The sequence below is a fragment of the Vicia villosa genome, unplaced genomic scaffold, assembly GCF_029867415.1.
Source record: "Vicia villosa cultivar HV-30 ecotype Madison, WI unplaced genomic scaffold, Vvil1.0 ctg.000248F_1_1, whole genome shotgun sequence".
In the NCBI taxonomy this organism is placed as follows: domain Eukaryota; kingdom Viridiplantae; phylum Streptophyta; class Magnoliopsida; order Fabales; family Fabaceae; genus Vicia; species Vicia villosa.
This window is the reverse complement of record NW_026705102.1, coordinates 1,041,486-1,057,542: the sequence shown is the minus strand read 5'-3', so window position 1 is coordinate 1,057,542 and position 16,057 is coordinate 1,041,486.

The following is a 16,057-nucleotide window of genomic DNA, read 5'->3' as shown; positions in this document are numbered from 1 at the left end:
ACAAGATCACACTCACAAAGATGTTTTTGATTCATGGCAAACTCAACAAGCATACAAGCAACAAGGTACAAGCAGAAGAAATCAAAGAAAAGCAAGCTTTGGTCACTCATAACAGAGCAGGTCGACCTACTATGCATACAGGTCGACTCAACACAAGCAAAATAAGAGGAACTCAGAAAATCAGCAGTCAGGTCGACCTACTCCCAACACAGGTTCAATTATTGAAGACAACACCAACGACTGAAAGATACACAAAGGCTTCTCATCTTCGTTCTTCGTCATCTCCAACACAATTACACATAATCATTTTTGCGTTGAGGGTTAGTGATCGAGTTCGATAACGTCCATGGAACGGAATTGAAGATTCCTAGTGGGTGAAGATTTGTGGGGTTTTTGGTGAATAAAATCCGAGGGTTTTGTCCTCCAAGATAGGTGTTTCTTGGGGGTTTTTATCAAGACGTTTCATCGAGGATCCATCTGAGTGTGAAGATTGAAGAACAAGGGTTCAAGGCAATTCAAGACACTGCAGAAAAGGGATCAAGTGAAGCTCTTGGATCACCTTGATCTGACTCAAGATTAAGGGGGAAGAAGATTCAAAGGATCGACAAATTCGGTTTATTGTTTATCGCTTTGTTTTCTTCTTTGTATATACTACTTTCAACATTAATGGAAGATTTCCGAATTTCAATTTGGAATTGGGGGCAGACGTAGTCGTAGCGAGGACGATCGACGAACTGCCTGAACAAATATCGTGTTCTTGTCGCTTTTATCTTTTCATTTACGTTCTGTTCATATTTGGTCATAATTGCAAAATTGATTAACGATTCAAGTGTTAAAATTGTGAATTAAAGTTCTGCATAAACATCACAATTCACCACATCTTGAATCATCATCAATTTGAACATTATCACCAAGTGTTTGTCGTTTTGCTTATTCCACTATTACTGCATTGCAAACCAAAGTTTGTCAATTTAGAAGATAATTGATTTTCAGCTGTGAAACGTATTGATTCGATAACATATCACTTCATCATTAATCTCAATTATCTTGTGGTTTTGTCACATATACGACCCTTGCAATAACGGTCCGGAATAGACGCAAGTCGATTCAAAACCGCTATCTCTTTAGTTCGAAATAATTCCGAAAAACTCTGTGAGATCTATTCACCCCCCCTCTAGATCCTCAGGCCAGCGTCTAACATAATTTAGCCCTTGTTTTGAATCCCATGGTTGTTTTGTATTTGGGATGGCATCAAAACTTAGTATCCAACTTATTAGTGACACTACAAAAAAAACTTACTTTTGACGTTAATGTTAATTTGCTTGTAATTAATTAGATTCTAATCATCAATATTATTGTTAAGAGGAGTGCTAACAACACTCTCTTTTCAACACTCTCTCAAACACTCACTTTCTTATTGGTTGAAACATGTGTGGGTCCCTCACTTTGAAAATAGGTCCCACATAAAGTGGTAGGACCCACACATGTTTCAACCAATAAGAGAGTGAGTGTTTGAGAGAGTGTTGAAAAGAGGGTGTTCTTAGCATTTCTCTATTGTTAATTATATATATATATATATAATGACATATTTATGTAATGATACCGAAATAAACCGTGGCAAGATAAATGGTTTAGAATGCATAACATATAACCACGGTTTTAAATCTGTGGTCATAACCAAACCGTGGCTATATCTTGAACTAATACTGTGTCGTAAACGTTAAAATGAAACCGTGGCTTTACCATATGGCCACAGTTTTGCAGTCATGGCAAATACAAATCGCGGCCTTAATCAAGCTACCTAAACCGTGGCCTAAAAAAGCCACGGTTGTAAAAAAGGCGTGGTCTATACCAAAAAACTGTGGACTTTACTTTAGGCCACGGCCGCATACTCCACAGTTGGATTTCTGTGGCCAAACCGTGGCCTCAGCGTTACGCCACGGTTATTTTGCATATAGCCTCGGTTTCCTGGGCGTGGCAGGAGACCTTTTTTTCTGTAGTGGAATGTATACTGTTGTCGAAGCTGTTTCATCCCAAAATCTTTTTTGGCATATCTTTAGCTTTCAACATGCAACTAGTCATATTCAATATACTTCTATTTCTCCTCTCAAGTATACCATTATGTTGAGGTGTATAAGGGGCAATGACCGTATTATCCATACCTTCCTCATTACAGAATTTTGAATATTCTCTAGAGGTGTATTCACCACCACCATCGATTCTCTGTTTCTTTAACTTGCATCCACTTTGTTTATCGACATGTAATTTAAACTTTTTGAATTGTGTGAATACCTCGCTCTTCCTTTCAATAGGGCCATAAACATCAAAGTGAACAGGCTCCATCTTTTATCTCGACTCTTTGGACAAGTCATGTTTGAATGCCTTCTTCGCCTACTTTTCTTTACAACATTTCTCACACACATGACTTGGTTCTTTTACCTGAGGTAAGTGTTAGAACAAGAAATGTTCTGATCAATATTCTTAGTTTTGATGATAACATTATATATGAATTTTGTATAAGACAATGTGGTACTCTAATTATTCACGTTTTCCATTTCAGGAAAAGTCTAAAAGAGTATGTACATAATCAGCGTTCAGAAGCTCTGACCCAGAAGATTTGGATGGCTTCATCAGAACATGGTCTGACAGACGTCAGAAGATGGTCTTGAAGAAATCATAACATGATCTGGAAAGCATCAGAAGATGGCAGTTAGAAGCAAAGCTCTGAAGATCTGATGATATCACGCTCCAAAGCACTTCTAAAGTATGAAGACAGAAGTTGCATCTGCACAAAAAGTTGAAGACTCTGATATTCAAATGTTTATTCTACATATTCTGAGTCCAGAAGCAAGTACAAGATGAAAAGGCTATAACGTCAAATCTGTCTGACTGTCAAAAGGAACGTTAGAAGCTACAAAAGGCAAAGTCAGCAAAAGTAGTTGAAGCATGGCTCGAGGTAGTTGACAAAAGAGTGAAACATTAAATGCAGCAGTGTACTATTCACGCAAAGCATTAAATGCACTCAACGGTCACATTTATACACTGCCTATATATAGAAGTTTTGATGCTGGAGCAGTAATAACTCTCTCACGTGAAATACAAAAACGCTGTAAAAAAGTTATCACACCAAAGCAAAGAAGAACTTCATCTTCAACCTCACAACATTGTAATATTTTAGTTAGAGTTAGAACTTAAACTTAAGAGAAAAATCACTTTGTGATTATAGCTTATTAAGAAGCAATTTAATCTCTTGTAATATTTATTTTACATTGATTGTAAAAGGAAGTTCCTAGAGTGATCAAGTTGTGATCAGTAGACTCTAGAAGACTTAGAAGTTATCTAAGTGGAGAACCATTGTAATTAGTTTGATTAGTGGATTAAATCCTCAGTTGAGGTAAATCACCTTGTCAGGGGTGGACTGGAGAAGTTTAGTTAACAACGAACCAGGATAAAAATATTGTGTGATTTTTTTTATCTACCATTTTTGGAAACATCCCTTATTCAATCCCCCCTTTCTAAGTGTTTTTCACTCCTTCAGTAAGTCGTGCACCATCTTCTTTTGGTGGACATACCTAAACTTATGATGTTTAGATGTCAATACATGCCATGCCATAGCCAATTCTTATCTTCTTTTGCAGCGAAAGTAAGACACTTGTGATCAATCATGTTGATCTCTACTTTGAAGGTCTTGTTGTCTGCCAAGGGTGCCCTTAAAATCAACCTTTCATCACCATCATACACCTTCATTCGTTTCTTTTCTAGCTTCATGTTGTACCCTTTATCAAGTAATTAACCTATGCTTATCAATTTAATTATCATCGAAGGTACATACAACACATCAGTGATGTTGGCTTTTCGACCACCCTTTCTAACCACAAATATGTTTCCTATTCCACCGAATGTGACATGCTTGCCATCTCCAAACTTAATCATTTTCTCGATTGATTCATCTAACTTGGTGAACCAATTTTTATTACTAGTCATGTAATTACTGCATCCTTAATCTAGATACCACATATTGGGTTGTTTATTGTTCGATTGAGTATTGGTCATGAGAAGCACATCATCACAATCACTATCTCTATCATGTGCATATTGCACTTCATCATTATCTTTTGCTCTTGCTTCCTTCTTTCTTCGACAGTCTCGAGCATAATGGCCAAATCCTATACTGCACCTCCTTAATGTCAACTTTCTTCCATGAATACTTGTTGTGTATTCCTTTCTTGGTTAAATAATCATTATTTTTTGAGTTCTTACTTGACTTATCATCATTAGCAAGATTCTTCCTTTGATTTGCCTATTATTTCCTAGACTTCTTGATGAATATTGCTTGCAGTGCGTGTTCAACCACCTTCTCTGTTTTCGAGTTGCTCTACTTCAATCTCATCTCATGAGCTTCTAGTGAAGCTTGAAGTTCTTCCAACTTCATCTCATCTAGGATCTTGGACTCTTCAAATGACATTATAATATAATCAAAATTTACAGTCAAAGATCTCGACAGTTTCTCAATATTCTGCAAATTGTTGATTAATTCACCACACGCCTTCATCTGGTTCGTTAACAACACCACACATGAAAAGAATTCTAGGACTGATTTATCTTCCTTCATTTGAGTCATCTCATATTTTTTTCTTAGCGTTTGCAACTTCACCCTCTTCATCTTTTCATCTCCATCATAAAAGTTCTTTAAATTCTCCCACACTCCTTTTCACGCTTCTTCTTCATAATCTTCTCAAACAAGTTAGGATTCAGACACTGGTGAATCAAGAACCGAACTTTTCCATCTTTCCTTTTTTCTATGATCCTTGTGCGCATATTTCTGAATATCGTCTGCATTTTCATCCAATGTCAGCACTCCATCATTCACGATTTCAACCACAACTTGAAATCTGAATATGACCTTCGTTTGCACAACCCACCTCTCGTAGTTCTCACCTTTGAAAATTGATATATTCGCTAGAAATTGCATTGATGTTAAGTTTCCATTTGCATTTCAGAATCTCAGTGAATCGTTTTTATCAATTTGTTGGAACAATTAGGGTTTTCAAGAAAGATGAGGAAGAAGAGAGAAAATTGTTAAAGGAAAATATTATTATAAAATTTCTTTTGAAAATTGTTAAATAACTATTGAATTACAACATCATGCTTTTTTATAGGAAACTAAGGCCCAAGCCCAAAACATACAAAGTCACCCTTTTGACACAACATATATATATATATATATATATATATATATATATATATATATTCATTTTGTTATTTGTATATGACATAATATATTTGGTCAATAGAATAATTAGTCTTTTAATGATACATTAAGTGTGACATAATCACGATACATCATTAACCATAAGAACATTATTTTTAAAATATTTGTAGTCAATTTTTACTATTACATAAGACAATAGTAAGGCATAGAGACTATCATATGAGTAGAAGCAAATACTTGAGGAAAGTCAATTCTAAAGAAGCATGTTCTTGAAAAATTGAAGCAAGCTTAGTGCTGTGAAACTTCAAGATCAGAAGCAGAAGAAGAATGTTCTGACAGTCATTCATAGAATGCTCTGATGTTCTCGGTTGAGAATATGCTCTGAAACATTTTCTTCATCTTATATGCTCTGATAAATGCTATTCATTAAGAATACTCCGATACATGATAGTTATCAAGAATGCTCTGACACATTCACGTTATGCTCTGATACATTCATGTTCTGATATTTTTGTCTAGTATGTTCTGAAACATTTCAGGATGTAAAGATGCTCTGATGATGCTCTGATACATTCAAAAATGTTCTGATTCAATCAAGCATGTTATGACAACTAAGAAGAAATTCAAATCTCTGAAGCTGTCCTATGGAAGCAAGAAGCAGAAGTTCTGAATTGTCTAAAGTTCTAGGCGAAGTGAAAGTCTCTGCTGAAATGAAAAATACTTAGGGAAGTCTTTTATTTATAAATTTTCTAGTATTTATTTCAAGGGGAGATTGTTAATCTCAGGGGGAGACATATTCACACACTCTGATTATATGCTTATGCTATATCTGTGTAATTGTCTTTTGTCATCTGATATTCTGATTGCAAATTCATATCAATTATATATGTTTTTGTCATCATCAAAAAGGGGGAGATTGTTAGAACAAGATTTGTTCTGATCAATATTCTTGTTTTGATGATAACAATATATATGAATTTTGTATAAGACAATGTGGTACTCTAATCCTATGCATTTTCCATGTCAGGAAATATATATAAAGAGTATGCACAATTCAGCGCTAAGAAGCATTGACTCAGAAGGTTCGGGATTGCAACATCAGAACATGCTCTCGCAAGACATCAGAAGATGGTCAAGCAGAATCAAAACATAGTCTATGAAGTATTAGAAGAACTTGATGTTAGAACAAGATTTGTTCAGATCAATATTCTTAGTTTTGATGATAACAAGGATATGAATTTTGTGTGAGATAATGTGGTACTCTAATACATTGCAATTTCCCTTTCAGGAAATATATAAAGAGTATGCACAAATAAGCGCTCAGAAGCTTTGACTCAGAAGGTTCAGCATGCAACATCAGAACATGGTTTGGCAAGACATCAGAAGATGGTCAAGGCAGAATCAGAACATGGGTCTATGGAAGCATCAGAAGAACTTGAGTTCAGAAGCAGAAGCACTGAAGTTCTCATGGTATCACGTTCAGAAGCACTTCAAGGTCAGAAGACAAGAAGATGCTATGCACCAAGCTGTTTGACTCTGATGATATTCAAACGTTGTATACACAAACATCAGATCAGAAGAAAGTACAGGTGGCAGGCTACGCTGACTGACAAAAGGAACGTTGGAAGCTATTAAAGGCAACGTCAGTAGACACAGCGTGAACAAGGCTCGAGGTAGTTGACAAAAGCATGAAACGTTAAATGCAATGCTGTACGGAATACGCAAAGCATTAAATGCTCCCAACGGTCATCTTCTCAAGTGCCTATAAATATGAAGTTCTGATGAGAAGCAAGGTTGACGATTTTTGTGAATATTAACTTGCTAAAATGCTGTTCAAATCAAAGCTCTCAAACTTCATCTTCATCAAAGCTCACTACATTGCTGTTGCAATATATTAGTGAGATTAAGCTTAAACTTTAAGAGAAATATCACTGTTGTGATTATAGCTTTTCAGAAGCATTGTAAAACTCTTAGAATTGATTACATTAATTTGTAAGTAACTAGAGTGATCAAGTGTTGATCAGGATACTCTAGGAAGTCTTAGCTTGTGTCTAAGCAGTTGTAATTAGAGTGATCACGTGGTGGTTAGGATACTCTAAGAAAGTCTTAGCTTGTGTCTAAGCATTTGTTCCTGGAGTGATCAGGTTGTGATCAGGATACTCTAGAAGACTTAGTCGTGGGCTAAGTGGAAAACCATTGTAATCTATTGTGTTTAGTGGATTAAATCCTCAGGTGAGGTAAATCACTCCGTGGGGGTGGACTGGAGTAGTTTAGTTAACAACGAACCAGGATAAAAATAACTGTGCAAATTGTTTTTATCATTCAAGTTTTTAGACTACACTTATTCAAACCCCCCCCCCCTTTCTAAGTGTTTTTCTATCCTTCAATTGGCATCAGAGCGCCGGTTCTAAGGTGCAAGCACTTAACCGTGTTTAGAAAAGATTCAGGAAGAGAAAAACGCTTCAGTAAAAGATGGCTGGTGAAATTCCAACAGACCCACCTGCATCTACATCTGGCTCTGCTGAGCAATACAATGGTAACAATGGTTATAATAGACCACCAGTATTTGATGGTGAAAACTTTGAATACTGGAAAGGTAAACTGGAAAGTTACTTTCTTGGTCTAGATGGTGAACTATGGGATCTTCTGATGGATGGTTACAAACATCCAGTGAAAGCTAGTGGCGTAAAGCTTACGAGGCAAGAAATGGATGATGATCAGAAGAAGCTTTTCAAGAATCATCATAAATGTAGGACTGTTTTGCTGAATGCTATCTCTCATGCTGAGTATGAGAAGATATCTAACAGGGAAACTGCCTATGACATATATGAGTCATTGAAAATGACCCATGAGGGAAATGCTCAAGTCAAAGAGACTAAAGCTCTTGCTCTAATCCATAGATATGAAGCCTTCAAGATGGAGGATGATGAAAACATTGAGAAGATGTTCTCAAGATTTCAAACGCTAACTGCTGGATTAAGAGTTCTGGATAAAGGCTACACCAAGGCTGATCATGTAAAGAAGATCATCAGAAGCTTACCCAGAAGATGGGGTCCAATGGTGACTGCATTCAAGATTGCCAAGAATCTGAATGAAGTTTCTTTGGAAGAGCTTATCAGTGCCTTGAGAAGCCATGAAATAGAGCTGGATGCAAACGAGCCTCAAAAGAAAGGTAAGTCTATTGCATTAAAATCTAATGTTAAAAAATGCACTAACGCTTTTCAGGCTAGAGAAGAAGATCCTGAAGAATCAGAATCTGAAGAAGAAGATGAACTGTCCATGATCTCCAGAAGGGTAAACCAACTCTGGAAGAGCAAGCAAAGGAAGTTCAGAAGCTTCAGAAGTTCAAAGAAATTTGAACGAGGAGAATCTTCTGGTGACAGAAGATCTGACAAGAAGAAGGCTGTCTGCTATGAGTGCAATGAGCCTGGACATTACAAGAACGAGTGTCCAAAACTTCCGAAGGAGAATCCCAAGAAGAAGTTTCATAAGAAGAAAGGTCTTATGGCAACATGGGATGATTCTGAATCAGAATCAGAATCAGACTCTAAAGGAGAGCAGGCCAACCTCGCGCTGATGGCTACAGAAGATGATGGATCAGAATCGACATCAGAATCAGATTCTGAAGAGATATCCTTGGCGGCAAAGAGGACAAAAAGCAAAATGTCATGGTACCTGGACTCTGGGTGCTCGCGACACATGACGGGAAGAAGGTCTACATTCCAAGACCTGGTGCTTAAGCCAGGTGGAGAAGTCAAGTTTGGAGGAGATCAGAAGGGCAAAATCATTGGTTCTGGAACCATAAGTCTTGGTAACTCTCCTTCCATAACTAATGTACTTCTTGTAGAAGGATTAACGCTTAACTTATTGTCCATAAGTCAATTAAGTGACAATGGTTATGATATAATCTTCAATCAAAAGTCTTGCAAGGCTGTAAGTCAGAAGGATGGCTCAATCCTATTTACAGGCAAGAGAAAGAATAACATTTATAAGATTGATCTTTCTGATCTTGAGAAGCAGAAGGTGACTTGCCTTATGCCTGTTTCTGAAGAGCAATGGGTCTGGCACAAAATATTAGGACATGCTAGTTTGAGAAAGATTTCTCAGATTAACAAACTAAATCTGGTCAGAGGACTCCCAAATCTGAAATACAAATCAGATGCTCTTTGTGAAGCATGTCAGAAGGGCAAGTTCTCCAGACATGCATTCAAGTCTAAGAATGTTGTTTCTTCCTCAAGGCCGTTAGAACTCTTGCACATTGATCTGTTTGGCCCAGTCAAAACAGCATCTGTCAGAGGGAAGAAATATGGATTAGTCATCGTAGATGATTATAGCCGCTGGACATGGGTAAAGTTCTTAAAACACAAGGATGAGTCTCATTCAGTGTTCTTTGAATTCTGCACTCAGATCCAATCTGAGAAAGAGTGCAAGATCATAAAGGTCAGAAGTGATCATGGTGGCGAATTTGAGAATAGATTCTTTGAGGAGTTCTTCAAAGAAAATGGTATTGCCCATGATTTCTCTTGTCCTAGAACTCCACAGCAAAATGGATTTGTAGAGCGAAAGAATAGGACTCTACAAGAAATGGCCAGAACCATGATCAATGAAACCAATATGGCTAAGCATTTCTGGGCAGAAGCAATAAACACTGCTTGTTATATTCAGAATAGAATCTCTATCAGACCTATTCTAAATAAGACTCCTTATGAATTGTGGAAGAACAGAAAGCCCAACATTTCATATTTCCATCCTTTTGGATGTGTATGTTTTATTCTGAATACTAAAGATTATCTTGGTAAGTTTGATTCTAAAGCACAAAAATGTTTCCTTCTTGGATATTCTGAACGCTCTAAAGGCTACAGAGTATACAATACTGAAACATTGATTGTAGAAGAATCAATCAATATCAGGTTTGATGATAAGCTTGGTCTTGAAAAACCAAAGCAGTTTGAGAATTTTGCAGATTTTGATATTGATATATCAGAAGCAGTAGAACAAAGAAGCAAAGCTGCAGAAGCTGGCAGTCTCAGAAGCAATGGATCAGAAGATCAAGTTGCTGCATCTTTAGAGAATCTCAGGATTTCTGAAGAGCCAACAGTCAGAAGATCACCTAGACTTGCATCAGCTCATTCAGAAGATGTGATCCTTGGGAAGAAAGATGATCCCATCAGAACAAGGGCATTCCTTAAGAACAATGCAGAATGTCAATTAGGTCTTGTTTCTTTGATCGAGCCAACTTCTGTTGATCAAGCTCCAGAAGATCCAGACTGGATAATTGCCATGCAAGAAGAACTCAATCAGTTTACAAGGAATGATGTATGGGACTTGGTTTCTAGACCAAAAGGATTTAACATCATCGGCACTAAGTGGGTATTCAGAAACAAGCTAAGCGAGAAGGGAGAAGTGGTAAGAAACAAAGCCAGACTGGTTGCTCAAGGTTATAGTCAGCAAGAAGGGATTGACTACACAGAAACCTTTGCACCAGTGGCCAGGTTAGAATCTATTCGTCTATTAATTTCTTTTGCCACTCAACATAACATCACTCTTTATCAGATGGATGTCAAGAGTGCCTTCTTAAATGGTTATATAGATGAAGAAGTTTATGTCCATCAACCTCCTGGTTTTGAAGACTCTAAGTCTCCAAATCATGTTTTTGAATTAAAGAAATCATTATACGGATTGAAGCAAGCTCCGAGAGCTTGGTATGAACGTTTAAGTTCTTTCCTTCTGGAAAATGGTTTCACTAGAGGAAAAGTGGACACTACTCTCTTTTGTAAAACCTTTAAAAAGGATATTTTAATATGTCAAATATATGTTGATGATATCATCTTTGGAACATCTAATTCTACACCTGGAAAGGAGTTTGCTGAGTCTATGCAGGCTGAATTTGAAATGAGCATGATGGGAGAACTCAAGTATTTCCTTGGGATTCAAATCAACCAAACTTCTGACGGAACCTATGTTCATCAAACGAAGTATGTGAAAGAACTTCTGAAGAAGTTTAATCTTTCTGAAAGAAAAGAAGCCAAAAATCTTATGCATCCAACATGTGTCCTAGGTAAGGATGAGGTAAGTAAGAAGGTAGATCAGAAGTTGTACAGAGGTATGATTGGATCTCTTCTATACCTAACTGCTTCTAGACTTGACATTCTCTTCAATGTTTGTTTGTGTGCTAGATTCCAATCAGATCCGAGAGAATCTCATTTAACTGCGGTTAAGAGAATTCTGAGGTATCTGAAAGGTACTACTAATGTTGGTTTAGTTTACAGAAGTTCCAAAGAATACAACTTAGTAGGATTCTGTGATGCTGACTATGCTGGAGATAGAATTGAAAGAAAGAGTACTTCTGGAAGTTGTCAATTTCTTGGAAGTCATCTGATCTCATGGTACAGCAAGAAGCAAGCTACTATTTCCCTCTCAACAACAGAAGCAGAATATGTTGCTGCTGCTGGTTGTAGCACACAAATGCTCTGGATGAGAAGTCAGCTAGAAGATTATCAAATATATGAGAGTAACATTCCTATTTTCTGTGATAATACTTCTGCTATATGTTTATCTAAGAATCCTATCTTACATTCAAAAGCTAAACATATTGAGATTAAACATCATTTCATAAGGGACTATGTTCAGAAGGGTGTTATATCTTTAAACTTTGTGGATACAGACCATCAATGGGCTGATATCTTTACAAAACCCGTTGCTGAAGATAGGTTTAAATTCATTCTGAAGAATATCAGTATGGATTTATGCCTAGAATGAGAAGATGAGAAGATCTTATGTATGAGTATCTTTTGAAATGAGATTGGATTAGTCTTTTATAAGAAGTTCTGATTGTAATCAATTAGAAGTAGTGATTCTGTTATTACTAACGTTTCATTGTCTAAGTTGACTCAGAATCTCTTCAAAAGTAAAACAGCTGTAAATGGCTATCCAGATGGTAAACACGTGTTCACTATTTCTGGACAAGCGTGCGTGCAGTTGAGGGGACGCCTACTTAGGTAACTGTGCTAATCACTTCTTTTGTCATTATTATCTCTCCTCACGTCACGTAACATTAAATGCTATCCATCATTTCCTTTTATTTTTTTCTTTTAATATTCTTCAAACGTTTCTTTTCCCTCTTATATTTCTCTCTCTTGCATTCAGTTTCTTTTTCTCTCTCTCTCTCTTTGCATTCATATCATAAACCCTAGCAGTTTTTTATTATCTGTAACTTCATCATGAATCCTTCGTCAAGTTCTACAAATCAAGAAACTGATCGTAAACAAAAGAGAAAGGCAACTGATGAACCAGAAAACAAACCAAAAAGAGTAAGGATCACCTATGACCCTCTCCAGGTGAATCCCTTTGAAGCTATGATGTCTGGAAACTACTCTAGACGTGTGTATCAACCCCTTGATGGTATCCCTCAATCACCTCCCTCTTCACAGACTTCCCCCACCTCTTCCTCTTCTTTCACCTCTCTGGAACCACCATCTTCACCATCTGATATCCTTTCTCCTTCAACCCATCCCACAGATATCTCCTCATCTCTCTCACACCCTTTTCCCACCAGAACACCTAATCCCTACAGTTTTGTGTTTCCTGACTCCAGATTCACTGTCAACCCTCCAACACCTACGACTCATTCTTTTCTAGAGCTTTTACACTCAGATGTAAATAGCTGGTTGGAGATTCTGGGTGCTGCTCACCTTAATCATCTGGATGAGTATGCTACCTGCAACCTCTGGGAAGCCTTTTGCCAGGATTTTCTGGTTAGGGCTACGGATGTCCAGAGAATGATCATGACTGAAGCACCTGGGGCTCGTGGTCTTCTCTTGGAAGTTGGTGAAAGCAGCTATCACCATCTCATCAGGAACAAAAGAGTTCTTGAAGAGAGGATACCTGCAGATGAGATGGTAGAAGAAAATCTCTGCAGAGACATCGTGGTATGGAGACCAAGGTATCTTGTGCTGACTGGAGATTTTCAATGGTTGTTTGATTGGTTCAGAATGAACCCTTCTGAAAGTGCTCCTCACATGGTCTTTCCAGAAGTGGTTTATCCTGCTGAAGTTGCTGGTCCTACTCCTCCAACAAACCTAGCAGCTATTCTTCAGGCGTTGGAAGTTGGAGCTTCTGAGTTGCCTGAACCAGAATATGTTGAGGCTGCTCCTGAGTCAAACTCAGATGTTGAGATGGAAGGTACAGAAGCTGAAGACCTACCAGAAGATCGTCGTGCTGAGATTGCTGTCCCTGTTGGCAGAAGTTCTGGTGCTTCTTCTTCTGGTGTACCCTCAGCTCTGATGGAGACCTTGGAAGCTCTGCATCAGAATCAAGCTATGCTGGCTTCTCGTTTGGACACGCAAGAAGCAGCCACCGCTGAGTTTCGCTCCTTCATGGCAAGGCAATCTGCAAGCACTGACGGGGTTCATGACATTCTGGCGCAGATTTTATCTAAGCTAGGGTCTTAGTCTTTGGTCTTTGTAGTTTTCTTTCCTTGTTGCATCTGCTTGTTCTGCATACATCTTTTGTAATTTTGTTTGCTTAATCAATGAAAAGTTTAATTCTGTTTCTTTCCTTTGTCGTTTTCTACATCTGAATTTTTTATATTCTTTTTGATGTTATGGCAAAAAGGGGGAGAAAATATATGATAAATGATCTGATTAATATTATCAGTTTCCAGGTAAAAAGGCCTCACATTACTAACAGAACTTGCAAAGTTCTATGCTTTAAGTTGTGTTGTTGCAGGAACTGAAGATTCTATTTAAAAGATCAACATAAGAAGCAACAAGATGAGGAAAAGCAATTCTAAGAAGCAATCAAGCTCTTGGATTCTTGAAGCAAGCTGAGTGCTATGAAGCTTCAGGATCAGAAGCAAGAAGGAAGAATGTTCAGATATTCTGATGATAGAATATGCTCTGAAACATTATGTCTATCTGCTCTGATACATTTTATATGTTCTGATACATTTTATATGGCTCTGATACATATTATGTGTTGTGAAACATATTCTATGTTCTGACTCATTCATGCTGACTTTTGTCGTTTAGCGTTGTTCTGTAACATTTCAGGATGTAGAGATGCTCTGATGATGCTCTGGTACATTCAACAATGTTCTGATACAATCTAGCATGAAGTGATGTAAGAAGAAATTCAAGCTCTGAAGCTGTCCCAATGGAAGCAAGAATCAGAAGCTGCGAATGTTCTTAAGATCAGAGAAATTCAAGTTCTGAAGCTGTCCGATGGAAGCAGGAATCAGAAGCTGTGAATGTTCTGAGGATCTAAAGAAATTCAATGTTCTGAAGCTGTCCTATGGAAGCAGAAATCAGAAGTCATGAATGTTCTGAAGATCAAGCACTGTGAACGTCTCTACTGAAATACTCAGGGAAGTCTTTTATTTATAAAATTCTTCTAGTATTAATTTCAGGGGGAGATTATTCATCTCAGGGGGAGATTGTTAATCTCAGGGGGAGACATATTCACATGCTTATGCTATAGCTGTGTAAATTGTCTTTAGCCGTCTGCTCTTTTTGATCGCAAATTCATATCATTTATATATGTTTTTGTCATCATCAAAAGGGGGGAGATTGTTAGAACAAGATTTGTTCTAATCAATATTCTTAGTTTTGATGATAACAAGGATATGAATTTTGTGTGAGATAATGTGGTACTCTAATACATCGCAATTTCCCTTTCAGGAAATATATAAAGAGTATGCACAAAAAAGCGCTCAGAAGCTTTGACTCAGAAGGTTCAACATGCAACATCAGAACATGGTCTGGCAAGACATCAGAAGATGGTCAAGGCAGAATCAGAACATGGGTCTATGGAAGCATCAGAAGAACTTGAGTTCAGAAGCAGAAGCACTGAAGTTCTCATGGTATCACGCTCAGAAGCACTTCAAGGTCAGAAGACAAGAAGATGCTATGCACCAAGCTGTTTGACTCTGATGATATTCAAACGTTGTATACACAAACATCAGATCAGAAGAAAGTACAGGTGGCAGGCTATGCTGACTGACAAAAGGAACATTGGAAGCTATTAAAGGCAACATCAGTAGACACAGCGTGAACAAGGCTCGAGGTAGTTGACAAAAGCGTGAAACATTAAATGCAATGCTGTACGGAATACGCAAAGCATTAAATGCTCCCAACGGTCATCTTCTCAAGTGCCTATAAATATGAAGTTCTGATGAGAAGCAAGGTTGACGATTTCTGTGAATATTAACTTGCTAAAACGCTGTTCAAATCAAAGCTCTCAAACTTCATCTTCATCAAAGCTCACTACATTGTTGTTGTAATATATTAGTGAGATTAAGCTTAAACTTTAAGAGAAATATTACTGTTGTGATTATAGCTTTTCAGAAGCATTGTAAAACTCTTAGAATTGATTACATTAATTTGTAAGCAACTAGAGTGATCAAGTGTTGATCAGGATACTCTAGGAAGTCTTAGCTTGTGTCTAAGCAGTTGTAATTAGAGTGATCACGTGGTGGTCAGGATACTCTAAGAAAGTCTTAGCTTGTGTCTAAGCATTTGTTCCTGGAGTGATCAGGTTGTGATCAGGATACTCTAGAAGACTTAGTCGTGGGCTAAGTGGAAAACCATTGTAATCTGTTGCGATTAGTGGATTAAATCCTCAGGTGAGGTAAATCACTCCGTGGGGGTGGACTGGAGTAGTTTAGTTAACAACGAACCAGGATAAAAATAACTGTGCAAATTGTTTTTATCATTCAAGTTTTTAGACTACACTTATTCAAACCCCCCTTTCTAAGTGTTTTTCTATCCTTCACTTGAGATCAGAAGCAGAAGCACTGAAGTTCTTATGGTATCACGCTAAAGCACTTCAAAGTCAGAAGACAAGAAG